This window comes from Carcharodon carcharias, chromosome 20 (assembly GCF_017639515.1).
Source record: "Carcharodon carcharias isolate sCarCar2 chromosome 20, sCarCar2.pri, whole genome shotgun sequence".
In the NCBI taxonomy this organism is placed as follows: Eukaryota; Metazoa; Chordata; class Chondrichthyes; order Lamniformes; family Lamnidae; genus Carcharodon; species Carcharodon carcharias.
Window position 1 is genome coordinate 62,701,170 of NC_054486.1, and position 12,679 is coordinate 62,713,848.

Consider the following 12,679-nt stretch of genomic DNA (forward strand, 5'->3'; position numbering starts at 1 on the left):
CTCAATTCAGCACTAAACCATTAATTTCACTCAGAAAAGGCGCAGGATGCAACATTTAGGGTAATGGAAATGCATTTCTGAGCTTCCCAATCATACTGTTGGGCAGTGTAGAGAAAACTTTACTATGTTTCGAACTATGCTGTGCCTAATTTGGGAATACTTGTAGTTGACATTAATGTTCCCCACTTTAGAATAAAATTTACAACATTTTTTTCAAGAAAACACAAAGTTCTCTCTACCAGATGGGCTAAAATTTACATGAAGAATTATTAACAGAATACAGATACTTTTGACAATGGATTGCAGCACTATTTAATGCACTGAATAGTTTAACGTGCAAAATTAAAGGATAGAAATGCAATCAAGCCCAAATTCTGTGCACTTTGCGAGAGTTAAGCTTCTATAAGGAAATTCAAAAGCAAACCAACTTATATTTATATAGTACCTTTAACAAAGAAAAACAAAGCCAAAGCAACAGAAAAAAAGCCATGGATACCGAAAGTAGTAAGGGTCAAAATTGCAGAGGCTATCGTAATCTTCCAATCCTTCCTACAGGTTGGTGCCAGAGAACTGAAGAATTGTTAGCTTTGCACCTTTTTTGAGGAAGGGTATAAGACCACAACTACAGGTCATCCAGTTTAACCTCAGTGGTGGGAAAGATTTTTGAAATGATAATTCAGGACAAAATTAATAGTCACTTGTTCAAGAGTGGAATTATTTTAAAAAGCCAGCATAAATTTATTAACGGTAAATCATGGTCAACTAATTTGCTTTGAGTTTTCTGATGTGGTAACATGAAAAGGTAGGTTAAAGGTGTTAAGTTTGAGGTACAAGTAAATAGGTTAGATCTAATATTTGCATTTTTAGATAAGTTGAGAGGTTGTTTGAATTTCAAAGGGGAATCAGAGGCAACAAGGAAAATGTTTGCTTATTGAAGGTAAATAGTCATGGGGTATTATATTTTTTTGACTCAAAAACAAAGACAATATGGAAACATGAAAGGGTTTGAGTTTCAAAGGGGTGCGAGAACAATGGGACTGAACTGAAAGGGAGAAAAGGTATATTACAGCTACTGTCGATAGCTAAGGTAGAGAGAGCTCGAGACAGCTATTGAGCTCGATAGCTGTTGAGCCATTAAGCTGGAGTTGTTGACAAGTCTTGGGCTGCAGCAAGCAGTTTTATTCTGAAGTGAATTCCGTGGCAAAGCGGAAGAGGGTGCAGGTAAGGTGGTACACCTTTACTGAAGCTGCAGCAGTCTGCCATGTGTGATATTACTGGATTCCATATTTAAATTTCTATAAGGGATTGTGACCTGGAAGTGTTTACTTGTGGGTTTGATCAAGGGGGAATGTTTTGTAAAACTAACTTTAATTGTGTAACTGTAATCTTGTGTGCTTAAGTATTTTTGTTAATAAAAACTTTAATTTTAAAAACCCCAAGTTACTGGACTTCTTACTGCTGAGATTGGTACATCGTCTTCTCGTTATTAGAATACAAAAAAGAGTTGTGGTCTGTAAGCCAAGTTTCCCTCTGGGATTTGGTTTGCGCAGCAATGAACACCGGCTGTGGGCATAACACAAGCATACTTTCAGATCTATGGCCATGCCAAGCAGAACACCACTGCTCCAAAAGGGCACCTTTGCTCCACCGGCCCTCTTTATTTAAAGTCTGCTCCCTGTAGCTCTTTCTTCAAGTTCAAATCTGTTTCTTTGCTCCTTTCTTCAAACTTAATTGGGACCTGTTTCTATCCCTTTTGATTTTGAGAGATTTGTTAGCTGGCAGACTCCCTAAGACTGACTGCCTCAAGAAGGGTTGTTCACTGGCCCTTCAACTGAGCTGCAGACCTATCAAAACACTCCCAGAGGGTCCCACCCTTGTTACTAGGCTGAAACCAATGTAACAAGCATTGGAACATCCTGTACCTTAAACGTTACAGTCTCCACAGACTTCTAATTTAGCATCCAGGGACACAAAGATCAATGGATTTCATGACAATATTGTTAGCTTGCAACATGTAACTTATTATGATCTGCAAGTAGAAAGAAATGTGCAAGTGTCATAGCCAAAACTAAGTTTTATAAATGATTATGATACTGGACTTGAAATGCAGAGGTTGCAAGTTAAAATCCCACATTAACAAATTGTGAAACTGATGTTAACGAATCTGTTAATTTGGGCCTGGACTAGGAAAACAAATGACTATGAAAGCTGTGAGATTGTGATAAAAATCTAAATGGTTCATTGATATCCTTTAGGGAAGGGATCATGCTACCCCAATATGCTCTGACCTACAAACAACTCCAGGCACCATACCTCCCGAAATGCCCCAACAGATCACCAAGTTGTAAAAACAATAATATAGGATGGCCCAATGGGAAATAATCCTGTTCTTCACCATCACTGGGTGAAAACCCTAGAATTTCTTACCAGCATCATCGCCATAAGGACTGAAGTTCAGCATCACATTTTCAGGATAGCTAGAAATGGGCAATAAAATGTGGCCTTGCCAACATCACCCACACTTTAGGAACATTTTTTTTTAAATGCAATAAATTAAGTGACTAATTTCAGTATGTTCCAGCTATTACATATTGCCCCAGTGGATCAATGGATAAATATAACTCATGGTGTTGAAACTGAACCCTAAAGATCAGGAACATCCCAAGTTTCATCACTGGTCTTTGCTGAGTTACTTGTTATCTCCTAGACCAAGAGTGAGTTCACAATGATGGCCTCATTGTCCTATGCTAAACAAAGGTGTGAAAAAAAGAAAGAATCAATGAAATCAATGAAATGTGGCTACCATGCAAACTTCAGTTATACAACCTCCACAATCAAACATCCCAATGACAATCATTGTCCAGGCACATGAATGAAGATTGGTCAATTGGGGTGAAGTGCTAAAGAACTGGCCACAGTCGAAGGATGAATCATCATTTTCAGCAGATAAAGGTAAAACATTACAGTAAAATAAAATGTGTTGTAATTTTTGAGAGTTTGTGATTTTTTTATTTGCAAATATGCCCTGTCCTATTATAAACAAGGCAATTTTAAAGAATGCATTTAAACTGCCAAAATTGTGAATATAATTACTAGTTTGTGGTTTAATTCCTCAGGAAGAATTCATTGAAAAATGAAATACAGGCTTTCCTGATGGAGCTGAATAATTGCACAAATTCTGAATTACAATAGATAAGTGCTCTTGCACGTTTCCACTCACAGCAAGCTAAATTCCACCACCCCCATCTTGCTTCACCCAGGCAGGACAAACTCAAATGCAATATTAGAAAAATAAACTATTAGCATATTCTGTAAAGCTTTTGAATCATCAGCTTGGAAATGATGCAATTATCTACTTGCTAATATTTCACATGTACATTACTATACTGATGGGATACACATGGCAGGGCATGGTGAAACAAGTAATGCCATGAATACACTGATGCAATGAATTTGGCTAATGCATCTGAGGATTTCCAAACAACATACACTACATTTTGTTTGCAAATGATGGAAGAGAAAAGATCTTTGGTGAATATCATGAAAAAGCAAAATGGTTGGATTGGCCAAATTCTAAGACTTGCTGAAGGAGGATTAGAGAGACAAAGTAAAGATGATGTTAGGCAAGTTGAAATTGAAAATGAGAGGCCCCTATGAGCAACTTAAGAGGAAAACACAAGACCAGGTGGTGTGGAGAAATGAGAGAAGGACTATTAGGCTGATCATCATTACTCTATTGTTAAATCCAATGGCACCAGTTAGAGATAATGAATAATCAAAAATGAATGGCTTTAAGACATGCTACCCTTAAACACACTTCTACACAGTGCTCTTCTCCCAATATTATTGCTAAAGGACCACAAAGGAAATTATCAAAAATAGATTATTTCCCATTGAGGCCACCAGGTGCAAACAATTGTTCAAATTATTCAGATGGCTTCTCAGATATTTACTACTGAAAAATCTTGAGTGCTAATTTTAAACTTGATTTTTAAGCCTTTGACAAGGTCCCACATTGGACACTTATAAAGAAGGCAAATGCACATGGGATACAAGGTAATTTGATAAGGTGGATTCAAAATTGGCTTAGTTATAGGAGACAGAGGGTGATGACAGAAGGCTGCTTCAGTGACTGGAAGCCCGTGTCCACTGGCGTACCACAGGGATCTGTGTTGGGGCCGCTATTATTTGTCATTTATATAAACGACATAGGTGACTATGTGGGGGGTAGAATTAGTAAGTTTGCAGATGACACAAAGATTGGCTGAGTGGCTAACAGTGAGGTTGTGTGTCTTGGCTACAGGAAGATATAGACAGGATGGTCAAATGGGCAGGTAAGTGGCAGATGGAATTTAACCCTGAAGAGTGTGAGGTGATACACTTCGGAAGGAGTAATTTGACAAGGAAGTATTCAATGAATGGCGTGACACTAGGAAGTTCTGAGGAACAAAGGGACCTTGGCGTGTGTGTGTCCATCGATCTCTGAAGGCAGAGAGGCATGTTAGTGGGGTGGTGAAAAAGGCATATGGGACACTTGCCTTTATCAATCGAGGCATAGATTACAAAAGTAGGGAGGTCATGTTGGAGTTGAATAGAACCTTGATGAGGCCACAGCTGGAGTACTGTGTGCAGTTCTGGTCGCCACATTATAGGAAGGATGTGATTGCACTGGAGGGGGTGCAGGGGAGATTCACCAGGATGTTGCCTGAGATGAAACATTTAAGTTATGAAGAGAGGTTGGATAGAATTGGGTTGTTTTCGTTGGAGCAGAGAAGACTGATGGGCGACCTGATAGAGGTGTACAAGATTATGAGGGGCATGGACAGGGTGGATAGGGAGCAGCTGTTCCCCTTAGTTGAAGGGTCAGTCATGAGGGGACACAAGTTCAAGGTGAGGGGCAGGAGGTTTAGTGGGGGGATGTGAGGAAAAACCTTTTACCCAGAAGGTGGTGACAGTCTGGAATGCGCTGCCTGGGAGGGTAGTGGAGGTGGGTTGCCTCACATCCTTTAAAAAGTACCTGGATGAGCACTTGGCACGTTATAACATTCAAGGCTATGGGCCAAGTGCTGGTAAATGGGATTAGGTAGGTAGGTCAAGTGTTTCGCACATGTGAGTGCAGACTCAACGGGCCAAAGGGCCTCTTCTGCACTCTGAATCTGTGATAGAACACAATAATGACTATATACCAACATATTACAAAATAATGCATGAAGGAATATTTGCTGCAACTCTGCATCAAGTTTGGAAATAAACTTATTAAAATAACAGAATAGATAAGTGAACTGTAACAGCACAATAATTCCATCAAGTGATCCAAATGTTGTCAAGCAATGTATGAGATTATGATCATAAATATATAAACTAATGGAAATAGATTTTAATTCACTTCCAAAAGATATTCAATACTACACAACAACTCTACACCACATTCTATTTCACATGTTTTCACAGGATCAAGTTTTAAAAACATTAGTTTGCTTCCTCTGAGGAACCAGAAGAGAGAGTGGGAAGCTCAGCATGCGGCATCAATTTTTAAAGGTATGTCAAAATATTTTTTAAAATACAACATGTTAAAAGCAGCCATTTCTGTACCCTCCAGACAGCACAACATAGCAACACAAGAACAAATAGAATGAAGCTGCCTGAGCTTAAAAGGGCTGTCAACAGCCAGGGTTCAGAAACTGTCACTTGTGGTGGTAGCCATTAAAATAATCTGAAATGATGAATTGTCACATTAATGTTTTTCAACCTCATCAGCATTACGCTGAGCTATATTAAATATAATTTTTTGTAACACACTGGTGTCAATACAGTAAATATTCCTACTGGCAAGAGTCACATCTAAGGTAATGCGAAGCTCCTGCTACGCAGTATCTTGGATTGCTTATATAAGATGTAGTTCAGATCACTGTCAACAACACAAATATTGGGAAAAGATTGAGCTTGCAAGGTTCAAAAGTCACATTCAAAGCTAAGGTTCTGCCTTCTCTGCACATGGATACAATGTACTGACCAGTAATGCAAAACCTACTACCATAGCAGAATAGCAACCAACTGAGACCTTCCTGATATAGATGCTGTGCAACACTGTTCAACATTTGATGTCAGTAGCGTAATGCATTTGCGAAGCAGCAAAAAATTCTCTTTTGAGGTGGGTCTTGTTTTCACGGAACGTAGCAGTACCTTACCATCTGTATTACAATGATTGAAGTTGTTGCTGCAGCACTAATATGGAGCAGTGACTGTTGCGTAGTCAAATATGCACATTCATATGAACTAGGGGCAACAGGCGGCTATTCGGTCCCTCGAGCCTTCTCTGCAATTCGATAAGATCATGGCTGATCTGATTGTGGCCTTAACTCCACTTTACTTACTACTCCCTATGCCCTTTGACTCTCTTATCAATCAAGAATCGATCTAACTCAGCCTTAAAAAATATTCAATGACCCTATCTTCACCGCTCTATGGGGAAGAGAGTTCCACAGTCTCACTTTAAGAGAAAAATTTCTCATGGGAGAAATAATGGGAGACCCCTTATTTTTAAAACTGTGTCCCTTGTTCCAGTGTCCCACAAGGGGAAACATCCTTTCTGCATCTGCCCTGTCATGTCCCCTCTGGATTTTATGTTTCAATAAGGTGATCTCTCATTCTTTTAAAACTCCAATGGATACGGGCCCAACTTTTCCTCATGGGATCAGCCCCTCATTTTGGGAATCAATCAAGTGCACCTTCTCTGAGCTGCTTCTGATGCAATTGTATCCTTTCTTAAATAAGGAGACTAAAACTGTACACAGTACCCCAGATATGGTCTCACCAATACATTATACAACTGTAGCAAAACAGCCCTACTTTTATATTCCATTCCCCATGCAATAAACGACAAGATTTCATTTGCCTCCCTAATCACTTGCTGGACCTGCATACTAACTTTTTGCAATTCATATACCAGGGCACCCAGACCCCTTTGTACCCCAGAGTTCTGCAATCTCTCACCATTTAAATAATATGCTGCTTTTTTATTCTTCCCGCTAAAGGGGACAAGTTCACATTTACCAACGTTATACTCCATCCGCTGATTTTTTGCGCACTCACATAACCTATCTATATCCATTTGCAGACTCCTCATGCCCTCTTCACAACTTAATTTCCTACCTTTGTGCCATCAGAAAATTTAGCAAACATACTTTAGGTCCTACCTTCCAAGTCATTGTTATACATCGTAAATAGTGGAAGCCCCAGTAGTGATCCCTGTGGCACGCGTTAGACCTTGCCAACCCATTTATACCTACTCTCTACTCCCAATTAGCTTTCCAATCCTCTCTCCATTCTAATTCATTACCCTCTACACCATGAGCTCTTATTTTGTGTGGTAACCTTTGACGTGGCATCTTGTCAAATGCCTTCTGGAAATCTAAGTACAAAACATCCACAGGTTCCCTTTATCCATGTTGCTTGTTACTTCCTCAAAGAACTCTAATAAATTAGTCCAACACAATTTCCCTTTCACAAAACCACGTTGACTCTGCCTGAGATTTTCTAAATGCCCCATTATAACCTCCTTAATAACAGATTCCAGTAGTTTCCTTATGACAGATGTTCAGCTATTTCCTGCTTTCTGTCTCCCTCCTATCTTGAATAGAGCAGTTACATTCATGCAGCGCCATGCTTCATCAACAAAATCCAAAAATGAATGAATGATCATTTAATTGTTTCTTTGGTATTGATAATTAAGGAATGCTGGCCAGGACACTTGGCAAACTGTTTTTTTGAATAGTGCCACGGGATCTAACATCCTCTGTTAAGTATCTCATCTGAATGATCGCCTTCAGTATTATACTTGAATGACAGCCTAGGTTATATGCTCATGTCCTTGTGCAAGATTTGAATTCATAAACCTCTAACCAGAGGCACAAGTACAAACATATGAAAGTGGCAGCTAGTTGGGCAAGATATCAATAAATAAATTGCACAAGACCCTGCCATCAGAGAAAGGAGGAGGAAATCAAAAAACAAGGAACAAGAGTACTTTATGAAGCATACTAACAAATGCATAATTATAAAATTGCATAGTAATTGTACAGGTTTTTCAATTTTAAACACCACTACACGAAGGCACATTTAGTTCCAGTAATACATGAACATGACTTCTCAACAAATGGGATATAGTGGACATGTTGTCAAATATAGTTTGATAAGGGAAGATCTTACAGTTTCCCTCACCATAACTTAAGTTGAGAACATCCAGTTCAACAAAAATGAGGTGCAGTGTTATCATAGTAGCAACAATAAAGCCTACATCAGCACGAGCAGCAACAGAGGTATTTCTCACTGTAAAATTAGATCGTGAACGGTGTTGAAACTGGTTAACAAATACGGGGCCGAAGAAAGGAGAAAATGCAATTACATAAAAAGACAATCAAAATGTACAAAAAGACGAGAAGAGTCTGTTGGATAAGCTCTATTCAAACAGTGCTTGCCCCGATTTTGGCTACACAAGATTTTCAGTTACTGACCTCAAGATGTTTGGATTGATATTTGGGACTCAGCTTTTCCCGTAGTGCCTCAGTGATACAGTTCCTGACCTGGCTCTCAGGAACCAGGGAGGGAGGCAAAACCCTCCTGCTGCTCAAACCCAGGACACCCCCGCGCACAGTGCAAGTCCTGGCATGCGGGAACCTGCTGTCAGCAGAGCCCGAGGCTGCGGCCTACCTCTCTATGCTTCCTACATTCAAAGGCGCGGCGCTTAAAGACATCCGATTAAAAAACAAACATACCAACTAAACCCGTCTCGGCCGCAAAAATCAAAGCCCAACCGCACCCCGCCCCCGGGGCCATTCACACCCAGGACGTGGCGCAAAAAATAGGAAAAACTCACCTGGATTCGGGATGTCGGGCTTTGTACCGGTCCCTCGGAATCGGGTTTAGGATTCACAGGAGGGACCGGGACCAGCAGAAACCCGCCTGGGTTTTGCACCCAGAGCGCGGTTTCTCGATTCACATACACACAACGATACTGGCTGCTATCGCCGCCGAAACCTCCACCAACACCGCCACTCCTCCCGCACTTGGGGCCACAAGACTGCCAGTATCCCAGGGTGCTGCGCGCTGAGAAGACCTCCTTCCACCTCCTCCTTTCCTCCCAGCCCCAGGACTGCCAGCATCCCAGGGTGCTGCGCGCTGAGGAGACCTTCCCCACAGGGCTGCCAGTATCCCAAGGTGCTGCGCGCTGAGAAGACCTCCACCTCCTTTCTCCCCCAGCCCCAGGACCGCCAGTATCCCAGCGTGCTATGCGCTGAGGAGGTCTTCCTCGCAGGACTGCCAGTATCCCAGGGTGCTGCGTGCCTGGGAGGCCGCCACTGTTGCCAGTTGGGATCCTGGGTGGATTGTTGCTGTATTGGCTCCTATTTCACTCTTTTGCCTCACCGAATCAAGCGCCGTCAGTTCAACCAGCTTGCTTCGAAATTAGAACAAAAACAAAAATACCTGGAAAAACTCAGCAGGTCTGACAGCATCTGCGGAGAGGAGCACAGTTTACGTTTGGAGTCCGTATGACTTCATCAGAACTAAGGAAAAATAGAAGAGAGGTGAAATATAAGCTGGTTTAAGGGGAGGGTGGGACAGGTAGAGCTGGATAGAGGGCCAGTGGAGATAACCAAAAGATGTCACAGACAAAAGGACAAAGAGGTGTTGATGGTGGTGATATTAACTAAGAAATGTGCTAATGGGGACATTAAGGATAGAAAGCAAGAAAAGCAAGGGACAGATAGCCCTAGTGGGGGTGGGGTGAGGTGGAATCAAAATAGGCTAAAAGGTAGAGATAAAACAATGGATGGAAATACATTTAAAAATAATGTAAATATGTGGGAAAAGAAAAATATATATAAATTATTGGAAAAAGGGGGATCGGAAAGGGGTGGGGAAGGAGGAGATAGTTCATGATCTAAAGTTATTGAACTCAATATTCAGTCTGGAAGGCTGTAAAGTGCCTAGTCGGAAGATGAGGTGCTGTTCCTCCAGTTTGTGTTGATCTTCACTGGAACATTGCAGCAGGCCAAGGACGGGCATGAGAGCAGGGTGGAGTGTTGAAATGGCAAGCAACAGGGAGGTCTGGGTCATGCGCGCGGACAGACCGAAGGTGTTCCGCAAAGCGGTCACCCAGTCTGCATTTGGTCTTTCCAATGTAGAGGAAACCACATTGGGAGCAGCGAATGCAATAGACTAAATTGAGGGAAGTGCAATTGAAATGCTGCTTCACTTGAAAGGAGAGGAACACAGTCAACATTTCGAGTCCGTATAACCTTCATCAGAACTCCTCTATCCCCACCCCCTTTCTGATCCCCTCTTTTCCAATAATTTATAATTTTTTTCTTTTCCCACCTATTTCTATTATTTTTAAATTTATTTCCATCCATTGTTTTATCTCCACCTTTTAGCCTATTTTGATCCCTTCCCCCCACCCCACCCCACTAGGGCCATCTCTCACTTGCTCGTCCTGCTTTCTACCCTTAATGTCACCATTAGCACATTCATTAGATAATATGACCACTGTCAACGCCCCTTTTTCCTTTTGTCTATGACATCTTTGGCAATCTCTTCTTTGCCTCTACCAATCACTGGCCCTCCATCCAGCTCTACCTGTCTCACCCCCCTCAACCAGCTTATATTTCACCTCATTTCTATTTTTCTTCAGTTCTGATGAAGGTCATACGGACTCGAAATGTTGACTGTGTTCCTCCCCGCAGATGCTGTCGGACCTGCTGAGTTTTTCCAGCTATTTTTTTTTTTTGAACCTGAAACATTAACTCTGTTTCTATCTTCACAAATGCAGCTTGACCTACTGACCAATTTCCATTTTACTGATGACATGTGAATAGCTAAGGTGATATAGACTATGATGCAGGTTTGATATCAAAGTTTGAAAAGCTGACAAAGTGCAAGGGCATCCAGAAGACTGAGAAAGAACGTGTAGGCCAACATCGTGGGTGCAGCCTGCCCCATACAGCCAACTCTTCCAATGCCATCTCACTTTAATAGTTTCCTGACCCTAAATGTCTCCTTCTCACCATGGACGTACAATCCCACTAACACCTCCACAAGGACAGTGTGAGATCTCGCCACTTCTTGAACAGAAAGTCAGCCAATGTCCAGTAACCACCACCTCCTCCACCTGTTCTCACAATTCCTTCAATTCCACTCATTTCCTCCAAATAAGAGGCTTTGCTATGGGTATCTGCATGGGTTATGCGTGCCTTTTGTGGGATATGTGGAATACTCTTTGTTCCAGCTCTACTGAGGCTCCCCACCCTCACCTCTTTTTCTGGTGTATTGATGACTGTACCTGTGCTGTTTCCTGCTCTCACTGGAAAATTTCATCAACTTTGTTTCTGATTTCCATCTCCTCTCACCTTCACGTGGTCCATTAGAGATGTCAGCTGTGGCTCAGTTGGTAGCACTCCCACTACTGAATCATAAATGGTTGGGGGTTTGAGTCCCACTCAAGGACTTGATCACAAAAATCAAGACTGACACTCAAGTGCTGTACTCAAGGGAGGTGCTGTCTCTCAGATAAGAAGTTAAACCAAGGCCCTGTCTGCTCTATCAGGTGGATGTAAAAGATCCCATGACACTATCTTGAAGAAGAGCAGGGGGGTTATTTCTGATATCCTGGCCAATATTTATCCCTCAATCAATATCAGAAAAACAGATTATCTAGTCATTATCACTTTGCGTGGGAACTTGCTGTGTGGAAGTTAACTGTGGCATTTCCTACAACACAATAGTGACAACACTTCAGAAGTGCTTAATTGGCTGTAAGGTGCTTTGAGATGTCCAGTGGTCGTGAAAAGTGCTATATAAGTGCAAGTCCTTCTTTCTTCTGTCTAATTCTGGAGATTGGCTATCAGCTAATATTCACTTTAAGCCCACTGATTCCCACATTGTGCATGCACAATAGGAAAAATGAAGAATGAAGAGAAAATGAGGAGGAGACTAAATAAAGGAAAGCACACTCTCCTTACATATTTTGTCAGAAAATTTCAATGTATGAAATATTTGACTAATATCCCAAAATCTGCAAAGTAAATATGACTGATTTACTTTATGGCCATTCTTGAGATTTAGGCAACACTGCCAAATCAATATGTTAGGGTATATCTGCACAAGTCACTGAAGACAGCAGAGATGGTTGAGAAAGCAACTTAAAAAGAAATATGGGATTTTGCGCTTTATAAGTAGAGACATAGAATACAAAAGCATGAAAATTATGATGAACTTCTATAAAACGCTGTTAAGGCCACAATTAGAGTACTGTGTCCATACAGCACTTTAGGAAGGATGCAAAATCCTTGGGAGGATACAGTAAAGATCTACTGGAATGTGCCACAGATGAGGGATTTCAGTTAGATGGATAAATTAGAGAAGTGGGTGTTTTCTCCTCCAATAAGAGAAGGCTGAGAGGAGATTTGATAGATGTGTTCAAAATCATGAGCAGTATAAATAAAGAGAGACTGTTCCCATTGGCAGAAGGGTTGAGAACCATAGGACAGAGATTTAAGGTGGTTGCCAAAAGAACCAATGATGACATGAGAAAATCTTTCTAAGCAGCGAATAGGGCTGAATGCACTGTCTGAGGGTGTGCTGGAAGCAGATTCAATGGAGTCTTTCAAAATGGAATTAGCTA

General features: G+C 41.3%; 1 protein-coding gene across 2 annotated transcripts in view; it reads right to left on the minus strand.

Moving 5' to 3' along the window:
- Positions 1 to 9,139, minus strand: part of fbxo34 (F-box protein 34) — a 36,462-nt gene extending 27,323 nt beyond the window's left edge. For both annotated transcript variants that reach the window (XM_041214627.1, XM_041214629.1), the window contains exon 1: positions 8,876 to 9,139. The gene's annotated coding sequence lies outside the window, so the exon portion shown is untranslated. The remainder of the gene's footprint in view (positions 1 to 8,875) is intronic.
- Positions 9,140 to 12,679: the final 3,540 nt, after the last annotated feature.